At 35.5% G+C, this 9,602-nt stretch overlaps 1 pseudogene; it reads right to left on the bottom strand.

Annotated features, from left to right (window-relative positions):
* Positions 1-5,573: 5,573 nt before the first annotated feature.
* LOC141517006 (pleckstrin homology domain-containing family A member 3 pseudogene) lies at positions 5,574-6,458 on the bottom strand (annotated as a pseudogene).
* Positions 6,459-9,602: the final 3,144 nt, after the last annotated feature.

Here is a 9,602-nt window from a genome sequence, read left to right as displayed (position 1 = left end):
TAAAGCTTTTGATAATATGCAGCAACCACTGCTATTAAAAACATGAGAAGTTTAAGAATAGTGGGAATATTCCATAAAACAATAAACAGTATCTATCGAATGTCATCAACATCATCTATATATAATGGGGTCAAGCTAGAAGCATTCCCAATAAGATCAGGGGTGAAGCAAAGGTGAGTATTATCACCACTATTAATCAAAATTGTATTAGAACTTTTAGCCTCAGCATTAAGAAGAGAAAAAAAGAAATTGAAGGCAATGGAATTGGCAATGAGGAAGCAAAACTATCACTCTTTGCAGATGGTATGATGGTATACTTAGAGAATACTAGAAAATCATGAAAAAAACTACTTGTTACAATTTGGAATTTTAGCCAAGTTGTAGAATATAAAATAAACCCCCATAAATCTTCAGCATTTTTAAATATGACTAAGGAGAAATAGTGGCATGAGATAGAAGGAGAAATTCTACTCAAGGTAATGGTAGACAACATAAAATACCTGGGAGTCTAGGCAAACTCAGAAACTATATTAAAACAATTATAAAACATGAATCACATAAATACAATGAGATCTAAAAACCTGGGTAAGTCTCAATTCCTCATGGGTAGACCAAAGTAACATAATAAAATGACAATTCTAATTAAATTAACTTACTTATTCAGTGCCATACCAAATAAATTTTCCAAAAATTTATTTTATTGAGATATTAAAAATAGTATATAAATGCATATTCACATAGAGGAACAAAAGATCAAGAATATCAAGGGAATTAATGAAAAAATAAATCCAAAGGGAAGAGGCCTGGCCATGCCACATCTAAAATTTTATTAAAAAGCAGCAGTCATCAAAACTGTTTTGTACTAGCTAAGAAATAGAGTAGTGGATCGATGGAATAGATGAGGTGCAAAATAAGCAGTAATAAATGGTTAAAGTAATCTGCTCCTTGATAAACCCAAAAGATTCCAGTTTCTGGGATCAGACCTCACTCTTCTATTAAAACTACTGGAAAACTTGAAAGATAGTAGGGCAGAAAACAGAAATAGAGCAAATCTCATACCCCATACTAAGCTGAGTTTGAAACGGGTATTGGATTTAGATATATAAAAAGGTGATATCCTAAGCCAATTAGGAGAATTAGGAATAATTTATCTACCAGATCAATAGAAAGGGTAGAAGTTTATCACCAAAGAGATAGAGAACATATAAAAGACCAAATGGATAATTTTGATAGCATTAAATTGAAAAGTTCTTGTATAAATAACACCAATGTAACAAAGATTAAAAGGAATTCAGTAAATTGAGAAACAATTTTTTCAGCTAGTGTTTCTGACATTTCTAAAATATATAGAGAATTGAGTTAAATTTATAAGAAAAAAAGTCATTCCGCCAATTGATAAATGATCAAAAAATATTGAAAAGAATTTCTCAGCTGAAGAAATTAAAGTTATTTCTAGTAATTTAAAAAAAAAACTATTCTGTCCTATTGATTAGGGAAATGGAAAAAAATACTTCTGAGGTATCATCTCACAGCTATCAGATTTGATGATATGATTAAAAAGGGAAATGATCAATGTTGAGGGGGTGTGGGAAAACTGGGACACTAATCCATTGTTGATGAAGTTGTGAACGCATCCAAACTTTCTGGAGGGTAATTTGGAATTATTTCCAAAAGTCAACCAAACTGTACTTATCCTTTAATTCAGCAATACCACTACTAGGTCTATATCACAAAGAGATCACAATCATCTTAGATTATTTATTTGATAATTCATTCATTCATTCATTCATTCAATCATGGCAATGAGGTTAAGTGACTTGCCCAAGGTCCCACAGCTAGGCAATTATGAAGTATCTGAGGCTGGATTTGAACTCAGGTTCTCCTGACTCCAGGGCCACAGCTCTTTTCACGGTGCCACCTAGCTGCCCCTACAATGCCATCTTAGAAAAGGACAGCAGAAAAAATAATATATGTTTGAAACTTCAGAGGGGAATATGAATTTGTCTCCAACATAAAAAAGATATCTTGGAAAAACTCAGAAAGGATATTTTTAGGGTTTTTTTTTTTTTTTGCAAGGCTAATGGGGTTAAGTGGCTTGCCCAAGGCCACACAGCTGGGTAGTTAATTATTATTATTTTTTAGGTTTTTGCAAGGTGAACAGAGTTAAGTGGCTTGCCCAAGGCCACAAAGCTAGGCAATTATTAAGTATCTGAGGCTGGATTTGAACTCAGCTTCTCCTGACTCCAGGGCCAGTGCTTTATCCACTACGCCGCCTAGCTGCCCCATTCAAAAAGGATTTTAAAAATGCAGTAGAAAATTTAGCAAAAGAAATGGAAAAGAAATTCAACATCTTGCAAAAGAAAGCACAATAATTGACTAAAGAAAACAATTCTTTTAAAAATAAAATTAGACAATTATACCAAAAAAGCATCTCTTTAAAAATATAGTTGCACAATTGTGAAAAAAATCTGCTACCAAAGTATAATTAGGCAGATGGAAAAAGAAAAGAACTCCTCTCCGTTAAAAACATAATTGACCAAGTGGAAGAGGAAATGGATAAAACAAATGAAGAAAATAATGAATGGAAAATGAAAATTGGGAAAGTTGAAGGTAACGACTCCCTGAGACATCAGGAATCACTCAAAAATGGAAAAAATAAAAATAAAAGAGTATAAAAATACTCCATTGGAAAAACAAATGGCATGGAAAATAGATGCAGAGGAGATAATTTAATAATTATTGAAATACCGGAAAGCCATGACTGAAAAAAGATCTTGCATGTTATTCTCAAGGAAAAAAAAAGAAAACTGCCCTGATATCTGAATACCAGTGGGTTTAAAAAAAAATAATCATTCAGAGAATTCAGATCATCTCCAGAAAGTCATTACAAAATTAAAATGCCAAGGAATTTTCTAGTCGAATTCCAAAATTATCAGATAAAGTAGAAAATATTGCACACAATCAAATAGGAAGAATTCAAAAATGTAGAAGCTTCAGTCAGGATTATTCAGGACTGCACAGTATAAACTTTAATGGAATGAAGAGTCTGGTGTATGATATTCCAGAGGGCAAAAGATCTTGAATTACAACCAAGGGTCATCTAAGCAGCAACATTAAGCATAGTTTTTTGTGGGAAAATATGAATGTTCATTGAAATAAGGAATTATCAAATTTTCTAATGAAATGATCATAACTGATTGCAAAATTAGTCTTCAAATATGAAAATTAAGAAATGTATCACTATTAGAGGGGATATACTTAAAAAATAGGGTATGGGCATAAACTGATTTTCATTGTATGAAATAAAAAAATCAATATATTAAAAATTATATTGCAAAGGAAAAAATAAAAGGACAGTAAAAATGAAAGGAATGAAAAAATGATGAACCAATAGAAGGAAGGGCAGATTGAGGAAGGTCAGAAATAAAAGTCTGAGGAATAGGAATAGGATGAAAAGAGAACCAAAAGTACAAACTGAGAAAAAAGATTAGAGAGCAATACAGAATAGTAATTTTAATTGTCAATGTGAATGGAATGAACTCTCCAATAAAATAAAAATGGATAAGAGAATGGATTAAAAATAAACAGAATCCTACTATACGTTCTTTAGTAGCATAATTGAAGCAGAGAGATACACACAATAAAAATGAAAAGCTGTAGATGAAGTTAAAAAACAGGCCTAGCAATTCTGTTCTCAGACAAAGCAAAAGCAAAAAAAATCTTTAAAAAAGATGAGGAAGGTTATCCCAGCAATGCAGAGGTGGTTCAATAGTAGGAAAACAGTAAAAAATTAATTATATCAATATCAAACTTATCAGAAATCATATAATTATTAGTCATATGAGAAATTGCTCTAAATAATTACTTATTAGAAAAATGCAAATCAAACATTCTCTGAGGTACCACCTCAAACCTCTCAGACTGGACAATATGAACAGAAAGGACAATGATCAGTTTTGGAAGGGTTGTGGGAAATCTGGGACACATGCATTGTTGGTGGAGCTGTGAACGCATCCAACTTTTCTGGAGAGCATTTTAGCATTATGCCCAAAGGGCAACAAAAATGTGCATACCCTTTGATCCAGCAACATTACTACTGGGTCTATGCCCTGAAGAGATTATGAAAAAGGGTAAAAACATCACTTGTACATAAATATTTATAGCAGCCCTGTTTTTGGTGGCAAAGAATTGGAAATCAAGTAAATATCTTTTAATTGGGGAATGGCTTAGCAAACTGTGGCATATATATATGTCATGGAATACTATTGTTCTATTAGAAACTAGGAAGGGAAGGAATTCGGGGAAGCCTAGCAGGATTTGCATGAACTGATGCTGAGCGAGATGAACAGAACCAGAAAAACATTGCACACCCTAACAGGAACATGGAGGTGATGATCAACCTTGATGGACTTGCTCATTTCATCAGTGCAACAATCAGGGACAATTTGGGGCTTTCTGTGATGGAGAATACCATCTGTATCCAGAGAAAGAACTGGGAAGTTTGAATAAAGACCAAGGACTATTACCTTTAATTTAGAATAATAAATGATATCTTATTATCTGATCTTGCCATCTCTTTTCCTTTTTGTTTCTTCCTTAAGAATATGATTTCTCTCTCATCACACTCAATTTGGATCAATGTATACCATGGAAACAATGTAAAGACCGGCAAATTACATTCTATGGCGGTGGGGGGAGGGAAGTAAGATTAGGGGAAAAATTGTAAAACTCAAAATAAATGAAATCTTTTTTTTTTTTATTTCATGAAAAAGAATTTTATTTCTGTTTTAAAATGAACAAATTCACTGCACCATTAACTTCTTTTTCTGGCACAATGCAAATAACAACAAATGCACATCTTAAATTTGGTTGGTCACAAATCCGAATGCTATTCTCTTTTTGATGCAGTAGAAAGTAATAAATAAATGAAAATTAAATATTTCATATCAACAGTTTCTTATTAACAATTGAGCAGCGCCATCCCCACATCTGAAGGACAACACAGTCTGATTTTATAAAAAAATACTTGATATGTCACGTCTTTTAGGCTAAAGATATATTAAGAAATTATCAGGTATTCCTTTTTGTCAAGGCAGACAATGTGATCACTGTCCACTGGTGTGGTAACCCATTTTTAACAGGGGTAAGTGACCAATTGGTCCAGGGCACAATCTTATATTTCACACCTGTGTCAGAAAGACACCTGTGCAAAAGATTCCATGTTTATAAACAACAATACAAACTGACAATGCTGTCAACCCTTCACACTTTTTAAAAAATATATCTACATTTATCCTCATTAATGCCTAAATGTTAAACCATCATTTGTTCAAAGAAAGAGATGCACATTCATATTGTGAAGTTGTTAGGAAAATACTCTTGCAAATAAACTATATAAAAATAAAATACACTTCAAAGGTTTTTTGTTGTTGTTGGGTTTTTTAAAACATTATTCTATAAAGTGCAGAGAAATCCTTCTAAGTAAAGGGAAAAAACTACTCCCTATAAGAAAAATATAATCACAGCAGCTTTTGCATAGCAATACTTAGAAAAAGTTGTACACTTCAGTTTCCTCAGGACGAGAAGGATGGAAGAACTTCTTCCAATTCAGATCGTTTTTTTGGACACAGTTATGCTTTCTTCAGAATGGTTGCTGATGCCAAATCTCCATTGAGAATATTTCTAGAACAGTGAACAGGTCTATCTGTGTCTTCAGGGGGAATATCGTTGTAATCTGTATCTGAGTTGGTTCTTCTACCCCGTTGGGAGATTCTGTGAAGTGAAGGTCCTGGTTCTTTCACAGTGTGACTACTCCTATCTGAGCTGTAAGAACCAAGTTGACTGATGGAACGGTTCATCACTTGAACAGGTGAAGGTGATACAGGAGACACTAAAATATCTGGATGAGGCAATTGAAACATCTCTGGTTTAAACTTGGCATTTTCTATCTTCACACATTCTGATGAATGCATTACATGTGGCACTAAGCAGAGATGAAGCTTCGTTCATATTCTCTACACTGGGGGATGAATGTCATCATGATGGACGAATTCTTGTATGGTATGAACTTGCTGCTTTAAGAGGTCACAGTAGAGGCGAAGTTCAGACATTTTGGTTTTCAGTGATTCATTGGTTTCACGTACTTCTTTATCCTTTTTCGCTCGAGTGTCCTTCAAACAAGCTTTCGCACTGCCCAGAGCAACTAGCCACCTCTGCCTCTCAGCGGCATTCACAGGTTCCAAGTGGAAGTGCTGCTCCCCTGGAATGAATAATCCCATGCGTGTATGGTCAGCCGGGTGGACTTTAATTTCATAGACTTCCATCTTTATGCTTCCTTTGCTCCCTTTGCACACATCATCCTGTGAATTATAATAGGATAAAATCCCATTGTCTAAAACAAGCCAGCGAGGCTGCCAACCTGTGAGGTAACTGGTCCACCTGTACCGAACCCCCTGCATCCTTCAGGCCCGCGCGCCTCGCATCCTCGACGGGGCACCCGGCTCGGCCTTCTCCCCCGCTCTGGGGCCTGCGGCGGCGGCTGGGCAGCAGCGGGGCGCCGGCCTCGGCATGCCCCGCCGGGGGAGCAGGCGGTCAGTAAATGAAATGTTAAAAAAAAAAAAAAAACCGAAATCATATGATTATATCAATAGATGCTGCAAAAGCTTTTTTATTTTTTTTGCAAGGCAATGTGGCTAAGTGGTTTGCCCAAGGCCACACAGCTAACGGATTATTAAGTGTCTGAGGTCGGATTTGAACTCAGGTACTCCTGAATCCAGGGCTGATGCTCTATCCGCTGCACCACCTAGCGCCTCTGAAAAAGCTTTTGCCAAAAAATAGCACGCACTCCTACTAAAAGCACTAGAGAGTGTAGGAATAAATGGATTGTTCCTTAGAACAATAAGCAGTATATATGTGAAACCATCAAAAATCATTATATGCAATGGGGATAGGCTAGAGGCATTCCCAATAAGATCAGGGGCGAAACAAGGGTGCCCATTATCATCACTACTATTCAATATGGTAGTAGAAAAGTTAGCTTCAGCAATAAGAGAGCAAAAAGAAATCAAAGGAAATAGATTTGGGAAGTAAGACACAAAACTCTCACTCTTGTAGGCGACATGATGGTCTACCTTGAGAATCCTCCCAAAAAATCATCTAAAAATCTACTAGAAATAATTTTGAATTTTAGCAAACTTTCATAAAAACTCAACATTTCTATAAATGACTACCAAGATACAACACAAAGGGCTAGAAAGAGAAATCGCATTCAAAGTAACCTCAGAGTGACAGCTTGCTGGGGCAGCAAATAGAGCATCAGCCCTGGAGTCAGGAGTACCTGAGTTCAAATCCGACCTCAGACACTTAATAATTAACAAGCTGTGTGGCCTTGGGCAAGCCACTCAACCTTATTGCCTAGCAAAAACACTAAAAAAAAAAGGAACCTCAGACCATTACAATACACTTCTGACACATATAAAATCAGATTTAAGTAACTGGTAAACAGCAACTGCTCATTGATAGGTCGAGCTAATAAAATGACAATTATACCAAAACTAAACTACATATTTAGTGCCCTACCAATAAAAATTCCAAAAAATTACTTTAATGACTTAGAACAAGTTGTAAGTAAATTCATATGGTGAAATACAAAGCCTAGAATTTCCAGGAATTCAATTAAAAAAGTGCAAAAGATAGGGGCGGCTACGTGTCGCAGTGGATAAACCACCGACCTTGGAGTCAGTAGTACCTGGGTTCAAACTTTCATAAATCCTCAACATTTCTATAAATGACTACCAAGATACAACACAAAGGGCTAGAAAGAGAAATCGCATTCAAAGTAACCTCAGAGTGACAGCTTGCTGGCACAGCGGATAGAGCATCAGCCCTGGAGTCAGGAGTACCTGAGTTCAAATCCGCCCTCAGACACTTAATAATTAACAAGCTGTGTGGCCTTGGTCAAGCCACTCAACCTTATTGCCTAGCAAAAACACTAAAAAAAAGTAACCTCAGACAATATAACATACCTGGGATTCAAACTGCCAAGGGAGACTCAAAAGCATTTTGAAAGCAATTACAAAACACTTCTGACACATATAAAATCAGATTTAAATAATTGGCAAACATCAACTGCTCATTGATAGGTCGAGCTAATAAAATGACAATTCTACCAAAACTAAACTACATATTTAGTGCCCTACCAATAAAAATTCCAAAAAATTACTTTAATGACTTAGAACAAGTTGTAAGTAAATTCATATGGTGAAATACGAAGTCTAGAATTTCCAGGAATTCAATAAAAAAAAGTGCAAAAGATAGGGCCGGCTAGGTGGTGCAGTGGATAAAGCACCACCCTTGGGGTCTGGAGTACCTGGGTTCAAATCCTGTCTCAGACACTTAATAATTACCTAGTGGTGTGGCCTTGGGCAAGCCACTTAACCCCAGTTGCCTTGTAAAAAAAGTGCAAAAGAAGGTGGCTTTGCCTTAACAGACCTAAATTATATTATAAAGCATCAGTCATCAAAACTGTCTGGAATTGGCTAAGAAATAGAGTGGAGGACCAGTGGCATAGACTAGGTGTAATAGAAGGAATGATTATAGTAATGTGCTGTTTGATAAACCTAAAAAGCCCAACTATTGGGATAAAATCTCCCTCTTTGAAAAATAAAACTGTTGGGAAAAATGTAAGTTAGTATGGAAGAAACTTAGATTAGACCAACACCTCACATACAATACCCAGATAAGATCCAAATGGATACAGGATTTACACACAAAAAAAATTATCAGCAAACTAGAAGAATAAGGAGTAATTTACCTGTCAGATCTATGGAAAGGGAAGCAGTTTGTGACCAAGGAAGAAATGGAGAACATCATTAAAAGAAAATAGATAATTTTCATTACATTAAATTAAAAAGCTTTTGCAAAGAGAAAACCACTGTAACCAAGATCAAAAGAAATGGACTAAATCGAGAAACAGTTTTTACAACTAATATTTATGACAAAGGACTCATTTCTAGAATATACAGAAAACTCAGTCAAAATTTCAAAAAAAAAAAAACAAGCCATTACCCAATTGACAAATGATCAAAAGATATGCAAAGGAAATTTCCAGATGAGGAAATCAAAGTGATCCATAGTTATATGAAAAATTGCTCTAAATTATTACTTATTAGAGAAAGGCAAATTAAAATATCTTTGAGGTGCCACCTCATACCTCTCAGGCTGGCCAATAGGATCATTGTTGGAAGGGATGTAGGAAATCTGGGGCACTGATAAATTGTTGGTGGAGCTGTGAACTCATCCAATCTTTCTGGAGAGTTTTTGGGATTATTCCCAAAGGGGAACAAAAATGTGCATATCCTTTGATCCAGCAATAACACTACTGGATGTAAACCCTGATGAGATTATGAAAAATGGTAAAAACATCACCTAATAGCAGCCCTATTAAGTAAATGTCCTTCAATTGGTGAAGGGCTTAACAGAATGTGGTATATGTATGTGATGGAATACTATTGTTCCATTAGAAACCAAGAGGGATGGGAATTCAGGGAAGCCTGGATGGATTTGCATGAACTGATGCTGAGCAAGATGAACAGAATCAGAAA

Source organism: Macrotis lagotis, chromosome 3, assembly GCF_037893015.1.
Source record: "Macrotis lagotis isolate mMagLag1 chromosome 3, bilby.v1.9.chrom.fasta, whole genome shotgun sequence".
Taxonomy (NCBI): domain Eukaryota; kingdom Metazoa; phylum Chordata; class Mammalia; order Peramelemorphia; family Peramelidae; genus Macrotis; species Macrotis lagotis.
This window is presented reverse-complemented; position numbering and strand designations above follow the sequence as displayed.